This window comes from Schistocerca gregaria, chromosome 10, assembly GCF_023897955.1.
Source record: "Schistocerca gregaria isolate iqSchGreg1 chromosome 10, iqSchGreg1.2, whole genome shotgun sequence".
Taxonomy (NCBI): Eukaryota; Metazoa; Arthropoda; class Insecta; order Orthoptera; family Acrididae; genus Schistocerca; species Schistocerca gregaria.
In genome coordinates, this window is record NC_064929.1 from 104081435 (window position 1) to 104097947 (window position 16513).

The 16513-nt window shown below is 49.3% G+C and overlaps 1 protein-coding gene, 1 non-coding gene and 1 pseudogene across 3 annotated transcripts in view; 2 read left to right on the forward strand and 1 right to left on the reverse strand.

Moving 5' to 3' along the window:
* LOC126293624 (uncharacterized) overlaps positions 1–16513 on the reverse strand; it is a 201222-nt gene that overhangs the window by 128103 nt on the left and 56606 nt on the right. The gene's annotated exons all lie outside the window — the stretch shown is intronic.
* LOC126293205 (uncharacterized) overlaps positions 1–16513 on the forward strand; it is an 88589-nt pseudogene that overhangs the window by 53076 nt on the left and 19000 nt on the right.
* On the forward strand, positions 13784–13856 carry Trnat-agu (transfer RNA threonine (anticodon AGU)). The gene has a single exon. It is a non-coding gene; the product is annotated as a tRNA-Thr (tRNA).

A 16513-nucleotide genomic window follows, 5' to 3' on the forward strand; every position in this document is an offset into this window, starting at 1 on the left:
TCTCTGACAAGCAAGCAAAGGTGACATAGGTGCGAACACATGAAGCTTGCAGACCCTCGCTGCCTGCAGACACCGAGCAGCCACACTAGGAGGGCGGCCTAAGCAGTAGGCGAAATGTGCTCATTCGCTTTGGCGCGACGTCGAACTATTAATAATGCTGTCACTAGCGTGAGCGTCGTGGAAAGTCGGAAAAGTCGGCTGCGAGGGTGAGTGCCAAGTTTGGGGAGCGTTTTGTAGTATGCGCAGTGCAATGGAGACGCGGAAACTTGTTGTGGCCCAGTGTTTTGCAGTTGGACGACAAGATTGGTACACAGTAGTAAAGAGCGAGGCACTGAGCTGGCATGAATAATGGAGTGCACAATGGGGCTCGAGATGTGTTTGTTAACTCAGGTGCTTTATGATTGTCGTCAAGGAGTGAAAACGGAGCAATTTGTGATGGCTCTTTCAATTTAAGACGTTAAAAACAGACGGAATTTGCATTTGTAATACCAGAGCATCGAAACTACTTGGAACTTTTGTGTATATGAACGGGTCCGCGCCTTTGTACTCTGCTCCCTTCACCGCTACAAACCAACCAACCATCGTGTCCGTGCGCATCTGAGTCGCAAAGAATGGGGAATAGCGCAGTTTGCTCGTGCATGGGGCGTAGCTCAGTTGGTAGAGCGTTCGCTTGGCATGTGAAAGGTCCAGGGTTCGAGCCACGGCGCCTCCATATTTTGTGGTCAGTGCATGGTAAGTGTTGGTCGCGGCGAACCTAAAGGCACGCAAGATGTTGCAAAGCCAGCGTCACAGACTGATATGATGTATACTGACGTAAGGAGAGCAAGATGTAAGTGTGGGGACCGGCTGTTATCGAGGTGTCATCGAGTGCAGAACTGTCTTAGGTATCGCGGCTTAACCTCATTGAAGTCTAGAGGGTGGACAACACGTTGCTCTTACTCACAGCGGTGTCCGAATTCTATTTTCGACGTTATACGTGCCACTTTCATTGTGGCCAACTACGATTCGATACAGAATGCACGAAACCTGAAAGACACCCTAACGGATACATAGAGAGTAGTGTTTGTCTGATGAATAATGGGAGTGCAAGGGTGTGTGTCGTCTATATGGCTGTATGTAGCACCATTAGTCTTCGGGAGGGCGGGAGCGCTCGCTTAGTATGCGATGTATACTGGGATCAATACCCAGTGCCTCCAGAATTTTTAACACACCTACATGCGCACCTTGCCATGCAAGTGGAATAATTCACAACCAGCAGATGTGTCTAGGAAGATACAAGCGAATGATTAGCATCCACAATTGACAAGCGTGCTGTTATTAGTGCGCAGGAAGCACCCTCCTCCCACGCCTACACTTAATTTAGAAACAGTACAAGTGTTCCCGTATGATTCTCAAGCCTATGTCGGAAAGATCTGCCTTGCGCTGAGTGCACGTAAATCCCACTGCACATTCCTATTCTTTGCGTGCAGTCAGCTGCTACTGGTGCTGCTAGTTGTGACTGCTGATAACAGATGCCGTAGCAATCAATTCATGGAGTGAGTTGTATGTTTTGCGATAGTCTGTCTCTGACAAGCAAGCACAGGTGACATAGGTGCGAACACAGGAAGCTTGCAGACCCTCGCTGCCTGCAGACACCGAGCAGCCACACTAGGAGGGCGGCCCAAGCCCTAGGCGAAATGTGCTCATTCGCTTTGGCGCGACGTCGAACTATAAATAATGCTGTCACTAGCGTGAGCGTCGTGGAAAGTCGGAAAAGTCGGCTGCGAGGGTGAGTGCCAAGTTTGGGGAGCGTTTCGTAGTATGCGCAGTGCAATGGAGACGCGGAAACTTGTTGTGGCCCAGTGTTTTGCAGTTGGACGACAAGATTGGTACACAGTAGTAAAGAGCGAGGCACTGAGTTGCCATGAATAATGGAGTGCACAATGGGGCTCGAGATGTGTTTGTTACCTCAGGTGCTGTATGATTGTCGACAAGGAGTGAAAACGGAGCAATTTGTGACGGCTCTTTCAATTTAAGACGTTAAAAACAGACGGAATTTGCATTTGTAATACCAGAGCATCGAAACTACTTGGAACTTTTGTGTATATGAACGGGTCCGCGCCTTTGTACTCTGCTCCCTTCACCGCTACAAACCAACAACCATCGTGTCCGTGCGCATCTGAGTCGCAAAGAATGGGGAATAGCGCAGTTTGCTCGTGCATGGGCCGTAGCTCAGTTGGTAGAGCGTTCGCTTGGCAAGTGAAAGGGCCAGGGTTCAAGCCGCGGGTCCTCCATTTTTTGTGGTCACTGCATGGTAAGTGTTGGTCGCGGCGAACCTAAAGGCACGCAAGATGTTGCAAAGCCAGCGTCACAGACTGATATGATGTATACTGACGTAAGGACAGCAAGATGTAAGTGTGGGGACCGGCTGTTATCGAGGTGTCATCGAGTGCAGATCTGTCTTAGGTATCGCGGCTTAACCTCATTGAAGTCTAGAGGGTGGACAACACGTTGGTCTTCCTCAGAGCGGTGTCCGAATTCTATTTTCGACGTTATACGTGCCACTTTCATTGTGGCCAACTACGATTCGATACAGAATGCACGAAACCTGAAAGACACCCTAACGGCTACATAGAGAGTAGTGTTTGTCTGCTAAATAATGGGAGTGCAAGGGTCTGTGTCGTCTATATGGCTGTATGTAGCACCATTAGTCTTCGGGAGGGCGGGCGTAGCTCAGATGGTAGAGCGCTCGCTTAGTATGCGAGAGGTACTGGTATCTATACCCAGTGCCTCCAGAATTTTTAACACACCTACATGCTCACCTTGCCATGCAAGTGGAATAATTCACAACCAGCAGATGTGTCTAGGAAGATACAAGCGAATGATTAGCATCCACAATTGACAAGCGTGCTGTTATTAGTGCGCAGGAAGCACCCTCCTCCCACGCCTACACTTAATTTAGAAACAGTACAAGTGTTCCCGTAAGATTCTCAAGCCTATGTCGGAAAGATCTGCCTTGCGCTGAGTTCACGTAAATCCCACTGCACATTCCTATTCTTTGCGTGCAGTCAGCTGCTACTGGTGTTGCTAGTTGTGACTGCTGATAACAGATGCCGTAGCAATCAATTCATGGAGTGAGTTGTATGTTTTGCGATAGTCTGTCTCTGACAAGCAAGCACAGGTGACATAGGTGCGAACACAGGAAGCTTGCAGACCCTCGCTGCCTGCAGACACCGAGCAGCCACACTAGGAGGGCGGCCTAAGCCGTAGGCGAAATGTGCTCATTCGCTTTGGCGCGACGTCGAACTATAAATAATGCTGTCACTAGCGTGAGCGTCGTGGAAAGTCGGAAAAGTCGGCTGCGATGGAGAGTGCCAAGTTTGGGGAGCGATTCGTAGTATGCGCAGTGCAATGGAGACGCGGAAACTTGTTGTGGCCCAGTGTTTTGCAGTTGGACGACAAGATTGGTACACAGTAGTAAATAGCGAGGCACTGAGTTGGCATGCATAATGGAGTGCACAATGGGGCTCGAGATGTGTTTGTTACCTCAGGTGCTGTATGATTGTCGACAAGGAGTGAAAACGGAGCAATTTGTGACGGCTCTTTCAATTTAAGACGTTAAAAACAGACGGAATTTGCATTTGTAATACCAGAGCATCGAAACTACTTGGAACTTTTGTGTATATGAACGGGTCCGCGCCTTTGTACTCTGCTCCCTTCACCGCTACAAACCAACAACCATCGTGTCCGTGCGCATCTGAGTCGCAAAGAATGGGGAATAGCGCAGTTTGCTCGTGCATGGGGCGTAGCTCAGTTGGTAGAGCGTTCGCTTGGAATGTGAAAGGTCCAGGGTTCAAGCCGCGGCGCCTCCATTTTTTGTGGTCAGTGCATGGTAAGTGTTGGTCCCGGCGAACCTAAAGGCACGCAAGATGTTGCAAAGCCAGCGTCACAGACTGATATGATGTATACTGACGTAAGTAGAGCAAGATGTAAGTGTGGGGACCGGCTGTTATCGAGGTGTCATCGAGTGCAGATCTGTCTTAGGTATCGCGGCTTAACCTCATTGAAGTCTAGAGGGTGGACAACACGTTGCTCTTACTCAGAGCGGTGTCCGAATTCTATTTTCGACGTTATACGTGCCACTTTCATTGTGGCCAACTACGATTCGATACAGAATGCACGAAACCTGAAAGACACCCTAACGGATACATAGAGAGTAGTGTTTGTCTGCTGAATAATGGGAGTGCAAGGGTCTGTGTCGTCTATATGGCTGTATGTAGCACCATTAGTCTTCGGGGGGGCGGGCGTAGCTCAGATGGTAGAGCGCTCGCTTAGCATGCGAGAGGTACTGGGATCTATATCCAGTGCCTCCAGAATTTTTAACACACCTACATGCGCACCTTGCCATGCAAGTGGAATAATTCACAACCAGCAGATGTGTCTAGGAAGATACAAGCGAATGATTAGCATCCACAATTGACAAGCGTGCTGTTATTAGTGCGCAGGAAGCACCCTCCTCCCACGCCTACACTTAATTTAGAAACAGTACAAGTGTTCCCGTAAGATTCTCAAGCCTATGTCGGAAAGATCTGCCTTGCGCTGAGTTCACGTAAATCCCACTGCACATTCCTATTCTTTGCGTGCAGTCAGCTGCTACTGGTGTTGCTAGTTGTGACTGCTGATAACAGATGCCGTAGCAATCAATTCATGGAGTGAGTTGTATGTTTTGCGATAGTCTGTCTCTGACAAGCAAGCACAGGTGACATAGGTGCGAACACAGGAAGCTTGCAGACCCTCGCTGCCTGCAGACACCGAGCAGCCACACTAGGAGGGCGGCCTAAGCCCTAGGCGAAATGTGCTCATTCGCTTTGGCGCGACGTCGAACTATAAATAATGCTGTCACTAGCGTGAGCGTCGTGGAAAGTCGGAAAAGTCGGCTGCGAGGGTGAGTGCCAAGTTTGGGGAGCGATTCGTAGTATGCGCAGTGCAATGGAGACGCGGAAACTTGTTGTGGCCCAGTGTTTTGCAGTTGGACGACAAGATTGGTACACAGTAGTAAATAGCGAGGCACTGAGTTGGCATGAATAATGGAGTGCACAATGGGGCTCGAGATGTGTTTGTTACCTCAGGTGCTGTATGATTGTCGACAAGGAGTGAAAACGGAGCAATTTGTGACGGCTCTTTCAATTTAAGACGTTAAAAACAGACGGAATTTGCATTTGTAATACCAGAGCATCGAAACTACTTGGAAGTTTTGTGTATATGAACGGGTCCGCGCCCTTGTACTCTGCTCCCTTCACCGCTACAAACCAACCAACCATCGTGTCCGTGCGCATCTGAGTCGCAAAGAATGGGAAATAGCGCAGTTTGCTCGTGCATGGGGCGTAGCTCAGTTGGTAGAGCGTTCACTTCGCATGTGAAAGGTCCAGGGTTCAAGCCGCGGCGCCTCCATTTTTTGTGGTCAGTGCATGGTAAGTGTTGGTCGCGGCGAACCTAAAGGCACGCAAGATGTTGCAAAGCCAGCGTCACAGACTGATATGATGTATACTGACGTAAGGACAGCAAGATGTAAGTGTGGGGACCGGCTGTTATCGAGGTGTCATCGAGTGCAGATCTGTCTTAGGTATCGCGGCTTAACCTCATTGAAGTCTAGAGGGTGGACAACACGTTGCTCTTACTCAGAGCGGTGTCCGAATTCTATTTTCGACGTTATATGTGCCACTTTCATTGTGGCCAACTACGATTCGATACAGAATGCACGAAACCTGAAAGACACCCTAACGGATACATAGAGAGTAGTGTTTGTCTGCTGAATAATGGGAGTGCAAGGGTCTGTGTCGTCTATATGGCTCTATGTAGCACCATTAGTCTTCGGGGGTGGGGGGGAGGGGCGAGCGTAGCTCAGATGGTAGAGCGCTCGCTTAGTATGCAAGAGGTACTGGGATCTATACCCAGTGCCTCCAGAATTTTTCACACACCTACATGCGCACCTTGCCATGCAAGTGGAATAATTCACAACCATCAGATGTGTCTAGGAAGATACAAGCGAATGATTAGCATCCACAATTGACAAGCGTGCTGTTATTAGTGCGCAGGAAGCACCCTCCTCCCACGCCTACACTTAATTTAGAAACAGTACAAGTGTTCCCGTAAGATTCTCAAGCCTATGTCGGAAAGATCTGCCTTGCGCTGAGTTCACGTAAATCCCACTGCACATTCCTATTCTTTGCGTGCAGTCAGCTGCTACTGGTGTTGCTAGTTGTGACTGCTGATAACAGATGCCGTAGCAATCAATTCATGGAGTGAGTTGTATGTTTTGCGATAGTCTGTCTCTGACAAGCAAGCACAGGTGACATAGGTGCGAACACAGGAAGCTTGCAGACCCTCGCTGCCTGCAGACACCGAGCAGCCACACTAGGAGGGCGGCCTAAGCCCTAGGCGAAATGTGCTCATTCGCTTTGGCGCGACGTCGAACTATAAATAATGCTGTCACTAGCGTGAGCGTCGTGGAAAGTCGGAAAAGTCGGCTGCGAGGGTGAGTGCCAAGTTTGGGGAGCGATTCGTAGTATGCGCAGTGCAATGGAGACGCGGAAACTTGTTGTGGCCCAGTGTTTTGGAGTTGGACGACAAGATTGGTACACAGTAGTAAAGAGTGAGGCACTGAGTTGGCATGAATAATGGAGTGCACAATGGGGCTCGAGATGTGTTTGTTACCTCAGGTGCTGTATGATTGTCGACAAGGAGTGAAAACGGAGCAATTTGTGATGGCTCTTTCAATTTAAGACGTTAAAAACAGACGGAATTTGCATTTGTAATACCAGAGCATCGAAACTACTTGGAACTTTTGTGTATATGAACGGGTCCGCGCCTTTGTACTCTGCTCCCTTCACCGCTACAAACCAACCAACCATCGTGTCCGTGCGCATCTGAGTCGCAAAGAATGGGGAATAGCGCAGTTTGCTCGTGCATGGGGCGTAGCTCAGTTGGTAGAGCGTTCGCTTGGCATGTGAAAGGTCCAGGGTTCGAGCCACGGCGCCTCCATATTTTGTGGTCAGTGCATGGTAAGTGTTGGTCGCGGCGAACCTAAAGGCACGCAAGATGTTGCAAAGCCAGCGTCACAGACTGATATGATGTATACTGACGTAAGGAGAGCAAGATGTAAGTGTGGGGACCGGCTGTTATCGAGGTGTCATCGAGTGCAGATCTGTCTTAGGTATCGCGGCTTAACCTCATTGAAGTCTAGACGGTGGACAACACGTTGGTCTTACTCAGAGCGGTGTCCGAATTCTATTTTCGACGTTATACGTGCCACTTTCATTGTGGCCAACTACGATTCGATACAGAATGCACGAAACCTGAAAGACACCCTAACGGCTACATAGAGAGTAGTGTTTGTCTGAAGAATAATGGGAGTGCAAGGGTCTGTGTCGTCTATATGGCTGTATGTAGCACCATTAGTCTTCGTGGGGGCGGGCGTAGCTCAGATGGTAGAGCGCTCGCTTAGTATGCGAGAGGTACTGGGATCAATACCCAGTGCCTCCAGATTTTTTAACACACCTACATGCGCACCTTGCCATGCAAGTGGAATAATTCACAACCAGCAGATGTGTCTAGGAAGATACAAACGAATGATTAGCATCCACAATTGACAAGAGTGCTGTTATTAGTGCGCAGGAAGCACCCTCCTCCCACGCCTACACTTAATTTAGAAACAGTACAAGTGTTCCCGTAAGATTCTCAAGCCTATGTCGGAAAGATCTGCCTTGCGCTGAGTTCACGTAAATTCCACTGCACATTCCTATTCTTTGCGTGCAGTCAGCTGCTACTGGTGTTGCTAGTTGTGACTGCTGATAACAGATGCCGTAGCAATCAATTCATGGAGTGAGTTGTATGTTTTGCGATAGTCTGTCTCTGACAAGCAAGCACAGGTGACATAGGTGCGAACACAGGAAGCTTGCAGACCCTCGCTGCCTGCAGACACCGAGCAGCCACACTAGGAGGGCGGCCTAAGCCGTAGGCGAAATGTGCTCATTCGCTTTGGCGCGACGTCGAACTATAAATAATGCTGTCACTAGCGTGATCGTCGTGGAAAGTCGGAAAAGACGGCTGCGAGGGTGAGTGCCAAGTTTGGGGAGCGTTTCGTAGTATGCGCAGTGCAATGGAGACGCGGAAACTTGTTGTGGCCCAGTGTTTTGTAGTTGGACGACAAGATTGGTACACAGTAGTAAAGAGCGAGGCACTGAGTTGGCATGAATAATGGAGTGCACAATGGGGCTCGAGATGTGTTTGGTACCTCAGGTGCTGTATGATTGTCGTCAAGGAATGAAAACGGAGCAATTTGTGACGGCTCTTTCAATTTAAGACGTTAAAAACAGACGGAATTTGCATTTGTAATACCAGAGCATCGAAACTACTTGGAAGTTTTGTGTATATGAACGGGTCCGCGCCTTTGTACTCTGCTCCCTTCACCGCTACAAACCAACCAACCATCGTGTCCGTGCGCATCTGAGTCGCAAACAATGGGGAATAGCGCAGTTTGCTCGTGCATGGGGCGTAGCTCAGTTGGTAGAGCGTTCGCTTGGCATGTGAAACGGCCAGGGTTCAAGCCGCGGCGCCTCCATTTTTTGTGGTCAGTGCATTGTAAGTGTTGGTCGCGGCGAACCTAAAGGCACGCAAGATGTTGCAAAGCCAGCGTCACAGACTGATATGATGTATACTGACGTAAGGAGAGCAGGATGTAAGTGTGGGGACCGGCTGTTATCGAGGTGTCATCGAGTGCAGATCTGTCTTAGGTATCGCGGCTTAACCTCATTGAAGTCTAGAGGGTGGACAACACGTTGCTCTTACTCAGAGCGGTGTCCGAATTCTATTTTCGACGTTATACGTGCCACTTTCATTGTGGCCAACTACGATTCGATACAGAATGCACGAAACCTGAAAGACACCCTAACGGATACATAGAGAGTAGTGTTTGTCTGCTGAATAATGGGAGTGCAAGGGTCTGTGTCGTCTATATGGCTGTATGTAGCACCATTAGTCTTCAGGGGGGGGGGGGGGGCGGGCGTAGCTCAGATGGTAGAGCGCTCGCTTAGTATGCGAGAGGTACTGGGATCAATACCCAGTGCCTCCAGAATTTTTAACACACCTACATGCGCACCTTGCCATGCAAGTGGAATAATTCACAACCAGCAGATGTGTCTAGGAAGATACAAGCGAATGATTAGCATCCACAATTGACAAGCGTGCTGTTATTAGTGCGCAGGAAGCACCCTCCTCCCACGCCTACACTTAATTTAGAAACAGTACAAGTGTTCCCGTAAGATTCTCAAGCCTATGTCGGAAAGATCTGCCTTGCGCTGAGTTCACGTAAATCCCACTGCACATTCCTATTCTTTGCGTGCAGTCAGCTGCTACTGGTGTTGCTAGTTGTGACTGCTGATAACAGATGCCGTAGCAATCAATTCATGGAGTGAGTTGTATGTTTTGCGATAGTCTGTCTCTGACAAGCAAGCACAGGTGACATAGGTGCGAACACAGGAAGCTTGCAGACCCTCGCTGCCTGCAGACACCGAGCAGCCACACTAGGAGGGCGGCCTAAGCCCTAGGCGAAATGTGCTCATTCGCTTTGGCGCGACGTCGAACTAAAAATAATGCTGTCACTAGCGTGAGCGTCGTGGAAAGTCGGAAAAGTCGGCTGCGAGGGTGAGTGCCAAGTTTGGGGAGCGTTTTGTAGTATGCGCAGTGCAATGGAGACGCGGAAACTTGTTGTGGCCCAGTGTTTTGCAGTTGGACGAAAAGATTGGTACACAGTAGTAAAGAGCGAGGCACTGAGTTGGCATGAATAATGGAGTGCACAATGGGGCTCGAGATGTGTTTGTTACCTCAGGTGCTGTATGATTGTCGTCAAGGAGTGAAAACGGAGCAATTTGTGACGGCTCTTACAATTTAAGACGTTAAAAACAGACGGAATTTGCATTTGTAATACCAGAGCATCGAAACTACTTGGAACTTTTGTGTATATGAACGGGTCCGCGCCTTTTACTCTGCTCCCTTCACCGCTACAAACCAACCAACCATCGTGTCCGTGCGCATCTGAGTCGCAAAGAATGGGGAATAGCGCAGTTTGCTCGTGCCTGGGGCGTAGCTCAGTTGGTAGAGCGTTCGCTTCGCATGTGAAAGGTAAAGGGTTCAAGCCGCGGCGCCTCCATTTTTTGTGGTCAGTGCATGGTAAGTGTTGGTCGCGGCGAACCTAAAGTCACGCAAGATGTTGCAAAGCCAGCGTCACAGACTGATATGATGTATACTGACGTAAGGAGAGCAAGATGTAAGTGTGGGGACCGGCTGTTATCGAGGTGTCATCGAGTGCAGATCTGTCTTAGGTATCGCGGCTTAACCTCATTGAATTCTAGAGGGTGGACAACACGTTGGTCTTACTCAGAGCGGTGTCCGAATTCTATTTTCGACGTTATACGTGCCACTTTCATTGTGGCCAACTACGATTCGATACAGAATGCACGAAATCTGAAAGACACCCTAACGGATACATAGAGAGTAGTGTTTGTCTGATGAATAATGGGAGTGCAAGGGTCTGTGTCGTCTATATGGCTGTATGTAGCACCATTAGTCTTCGGGGGGGCGGGCGTAGCTCAGATGGTAGAGCGCTCGCTTAGTATGCGAGAGGTACTGGGATCAATACCCAGTGCCTCCAGAATTTTTAACACACCTACAAGCGCACCTTGCCATGCAAGTGGAATAATTAACAACCAGCAGATGTGTCTAGGAAGATACAAGCGAATGATTAGCATCCACAATTGACAAGCGTGCTGTTATTAGTGCGCAGGAAGCACCCTCCTCCCACGCCTACACTTAATTTAGAAACACTACAAGTGTTCCCGTAAGATTCTCAAGCCTATGTCGGAAAGATCTGCCTTGCGCTGAGTTCACGTAAATCCCACTGCACATTCCTATTCTTTGCGTGCAGTCAGCTGCTACTGGTGTTGCTAGTTGTGATTGCTGATAACAGATGCCGTAGCAATCAATTCATGGAGTGAGTTGTATGTTTTGCGATAGTCTGTCTCTGACAAGCAAGCACAGGTGACATAGGTGCGAACACAGGAAGCTTGCAGACCCTCGCTGCCTGCAGACACCGAGCAGCCACACTAGGAGGGCGGCGTAAGCCGTAGGCGTAATGTGCTCATTCGCTTTGGCGCGACGTCGAACTATAAATAATGCTGTCACTAGCGTGAGCGTCGTGGAAAGTCGGAAAAGTCGGCTGCGAGGGTGAGTGCCAAGTTTGGGGAGCGTTTCGTAGTATGCGCAGTGCAATGGAGACGCGGAAACTTGTTGTGGCCCAGTGTTTTGCAGGTGGACGACAAGATTGGTACACAGTAGTAAAGAGCGAGGCACTGAGTTGGCATGAATAATGGAGTGCACAATGGGGCTCGAGATGTGTTTGTTACCTCAGGTGCTGTATGATTGTCGTCAAGGAGTGAAAACGGAGCAATTTGTGACGGCTCTTTCAATTTAAGACGTTAAAGACAGACGGAATTTGCATTTGTAATACCAGAGCATCGAAACTACTTGGAACTTTTGTGTATATGAACGGGTCCGCGCCTTTGTACTCTGCTCCCTTCACCGCTACAAACCAACCAACCATCGTGTCCGTGCGCATCTGAGTCGCAAAGAATGGGGAATAGCGTAGTTTGCTCGTGCATGGGGCGTAGCTCAGTTGGTAGAGCGTTCGCTTGGCATGTGAAAGGTCCAGGGTTCAAGCCGCGGCGCCTCCATTTTTTGTGGTCAGTGCATGGTAAGTGTTGGTCGCGGCGAACCTAAATGCACGCAAGATGTTGCAAAGCCAGCGTCACAGACTGATATGATGTATACTGACGTAAGGAGAGCAAGATGTAAGTGTGGGGACCGGCTGTTATCGAGGTGTCATCGAGTGCAGATCTGTCTTAGGTATCGCGGCTTAACCTCATTGAATTCTAGAGGGTGGACAACACGTTGGTCTTACTCAGAGCGGTGTCCGAATTCTATTTTCGACGTTATACGTGCCACTTTCATTGTGGCCAACTACGATTCGATACAGAATGCACGAAACCTGAAAGACACCCTAACGGATACATAGAGAGTAGTGTTTGTCTGCTGAATAATGGGAGTGCAAGGGTCTGTGTCGTATATATGGCTGTATGTAGCACCGTTAGTCTTCGGGGGGGCGGGCGTAGCTCAGATGGTAGAGCGCTCGCTTAGTATGTGAGAGGTACTGAGACCAATACCCAGTGCCTCCAGAATTTTTAACACACCTACATGCGCACCTTGCCATGCAAGTGGAATAATTCACAACCAGCAGATGTGTCTAGGAAGATACAAGCGAATGATTAGCATCCACAATTGACAAGCGTGCTGTTATTAGTGCGCAGGAAGCACCCTCCTCCCACGCCTACACTTAATTTAGAAACAGTACAAGTGTTCCCGTAAGATTCTCAAGCCTATGTCGGAAAGATCTGCCTTGCGCTGAGTTCACGTAAATCCCACTGCACATTCCTATTCTTTGCGTGCAGTCAGCTGCTACTGGTGTTGCTAGTTGTGACTGCTGATAACAGATGCCGTAGCAATCAATTCATGGAGTGAGTTGTATGTTTTGCGATAGTCTGTCTCTGACAAGCAAGCACAGGTGACATAGGTGCGAACACAGGAAGCTTGCAGACCCTCGCTGCCTGCAGACACCGAGCAGCCACACTAGGAGGGCGGCCTAAGCCGTAGGCGAAATGTGCTCATTCGCTTTGGCGCGACGTCGAACTATAAATAATGCTGTCACTAGCGTGAGCGTCGTGGAAAGTCGGAAAAGTCGGCTGCGAGGGTGAGTGCCAAGTTTGGGGAGCGTTTCGTAGTATTCGCAGTGCAATGGAGACGCGGAAACTTGTTGTGGCCCAGTGTTTTGCAGTTGGACGACAAGATTGGTACACAGTAGTAAAGAGCGAGGCACTGAGTTGGCATGAATAATGGAGTGCACAATGGGGCTCGAGATGTGTTTGTTACCTCAGGTGCTGTATGATTGTCGTCAAGGAATGAAAACGGAGCAATTTGTGACGGCTCTTTCAATTTAAGACGTTAAACACAGACGGAATTTGCATTTGTAATACCAGAGCATCGAAACTACTTGGAACTTTTGTGTATATGAACGGGTCCGCGCCTTTGTACTCTGCTCCCTTCACCGCTACAAACCAACCAACCATCGTGTCCGTGCGCATCTGAGTCGCAAAGAATGGGGAATAGCGCAGTTTGCTCGTGCCTGGGGCGTAGCTCAGTTGGTAGAGAGTTCGCTTCGCATGTGAAAGGTCCAGGGTTGAAGCCGCGGCGCCTCCATTTTTTGTGGTCAGTGCATGGTAAGTGTTGGTCGCGGCGAACCTAAAGGCACGCAAGATGTTGCAAAGCCAGCGTCACAGACTGATATGATGTATACTGACGTAAGGAGAGCAAGATGTAAGTGTGGGGACCGGATGTTATCGAGGTGTCATCGAGTGCAGATCTGTCTTAGGTATCGCGGCTTAACCTCATTGAAGTCTAGAGGGTGGACAACACGTTGCTCTTACTCAGAGCGGTGTCCGAATTCTATTTTCGACGTTATACGTGCCACTTTCATTGTGGCCAACTACGATTCGATACAGAATGCACGAAACCTGAAAGACACCCTAACGGATACATAGAGAGTAGTGTTTGTCTGCTGAATAATGGGAGTGCAAGGGTCTGTGTCGTCTATATGGCTGTATGTAGCACCATTAGTCTTCGGGGGGGGGGGGGGGGGGGGGGCGTAGCTCAGATGGTAGAGCGCTCGCTTAGTATGCGAGAGGTACTGGGATCAATACCCAGTGCCTCCAGAATTTTTAACACACCTACATGCGCACCTTGCCATGCAAGTGGAATAATTCACAACCAGCAGATGTGTCTAGGAAGATACAAGCGAATGATTAGCATCCACAATTGACAAGCGTGCTGTTATTAGTGCGCAGGAAGCACCCTCCTCCCACGCCTACACTTAATTTAGAAACAGTACAAGTGTTCCCGTAAGATTCTCAAGCCTATGTCGGAAAGATCTGCCTTGCGCTGAGTTCACGTAAATCCCACTGCACATTCCTATTCTTTGCGTGCAGTCAGCTGCTACTGGTGTTGCTAGTTGTGACTGCTGATAACAGATGCCGTAGCAATCAATTCATGGAGTGAGTTGTATGTTTTGCGATAGTCTGTCTCTGACAAGCAAGCACAGGTGACATAGGTGCGAACACAGGAAGCTTGCAGGCCCTCGCTGCCTGCAGACACCGAGCAGCCACACTAGGAGGGCGGCCTAAGCCGTAGGCGAAATGTGCTCATTCGCTTCGGCGCGACGTCGAACTATAAATAATGCTGTCACTAGCGTGAGCGTCGTGGAAAGTCGGAAAAGTCGGCTGCGAGGGTGAGTGCCAAGTTTGGGGAGCGTTTCGTAGTATGCGCAGTGCAATGGAGACGCGGAAACTTGTTGTGGCCCAGTGTTTTGCAGTTGGACGACAAGATTGGTACACAGTAGTAAAGAGCGAGGCACTGAGTTGGCATGAATAATGGAGTGCACAATGGGGCTCGTGACGTGTTTGTTACCTCAGGTGCTGTATGATTGTCGTCAAGGAGTGAAAACGGAGCAATTTGTGACGGCTCTTACAATTTAAGACGTTAAAAACAGACGGAATTTGCATTTGTAATACCAGAGCATCGAAACTACTTGGAACTTTTGTGTATATGAACGGGTCCGCGCCTTTTACTCTGCTCCCTTCACCGCTACAAACCAACCAACCATCGTGTCCGTGCGCATCTGAGTCGCAAAGAATGGGGAATAGCGCAGTTTGCTTGTGCCTGGGGCGTAGCTCAGTTGGTAGAGCGTTCGCTTGGCATGTGAAAGGTCCAGGGTTCAAGCCGCGGCGCCTCCATTTTTTGTGGTCAGTGCATGGTAAGTGTTGGTCGCGGCGAACCTAAAGGCACGCAAGATGTTGCAAAGCCAGCGTCACAGACTGATATGATGTATACTGACGTAAGGAGAGCAAGATGTAAGTGTGGGGACCGGCTGTTATCGAGGTGTCATCGAGTGCAGATCTGTCTTAGGTATCGCGGCTTAACCTCATTGAATTCTAGAGGGTGGACAACACGTTGGTCTTACTCAGAGCGCTGTCCGAATTCTATTTTCGACGTTATACGTGCCACTTTCATTGTGGCCAACTACGATTCGATACAGAATGCACGAAACCTGAAAGACACCCTAACGGATACATAGAGAGTAGTGTTTGTCTGCTGAATAATGGGAGTGCAAGGGTCTGTGTCGTCTATATGGCTGTATGTAGCACCGTTAGTCTTCGGGGGGGCGGGCGTAGCTCAGATGGTAGAGCGCTCGCTTAGTATGCGAGAGGTACTGGGATCAATACCCAGTGCCTCCAGAATTTTTAACACACCTACAAGCGCACCTTGCCATGCAAGTGGAATAATTCACAACCAGCAGATGTGTCTAGGAAGATACAAGCGAATGATTAGCATCCACAATTGACAAGCGTGCTGTTATTAGTGCGCAGGAAGCACCCTCCTACCACGCCTACACTTAATTTAGAAACACTACAAGTGTTCCCGTAAGATTCTCAAGCCTATGTCGGAAAGATCTGCCTTGCGCTGAGTTCACGTAAATCCCACTGCACATTCCTATTCTTTGCGTGCAGTCAGCTGCTACTGGTGTTGCTAGTTGTGACTGCTGATAACAGATGCCGTAGCAATCAATTCATGGAGTGAGTTGTATGTTTTGCGATAGTCTGTCTCTGACAAGCAAGCACAGGTGACATAGGTGCGAACACAGGAAGCTTGCAGGCCCTCGCTGCCTGCAAACACCGAGCAGCCACACTAGGAGGGCGGCCTAAGCCGTAGGCGAAATGTGCTCATTCGCTTTGGCGCGACGTCGAACTATAAATAATGCTGTCACTAGCGTGAGCGTCGTGGAAAGTCGGAAAAGTCGGCTGCGAGGGTGAGTGCCAAGTTTGGGGAGCGTTTCGTAGTATGCGCAGTGCAATGGAGACGCGGAAACTTGTTGTGGCCCAGTGTTTTGCAGTTGGACGACAAGATTGGTACACAGTAGTAAAGAGCGAGGCACTGAGTTGGCATGAATAATGGAGTGCACAATGGGGCTCGTGATGTGTTTGTTACCTCAGGTGCTGTATGATTGTCGTCAAGGAATGAAAACGGAGCAATTTGTGACGGCTCTTACAATTTAAGACGTTAAAAACAGACGGAATTTGCATTTGTAATACCAGAGCATCGAAACTACTTGGAACTTTTGTGTATATGAACGGGTCCGCGCCTTTTACTCTGCTCCCTTCACCGCTACAAACCAACCAACCATCGTGTCCGTGCGCATCTGAGTCGCAAAGAATGGGGAATAGCGCAGTTTGCTTGTGCCTGGGGCGTAGCTCAGTTGGTAGAGCGTTCGCTTGGCATGTGAAAGGTCCAGGGTTCAAGCCGCGGCGCCTCCATT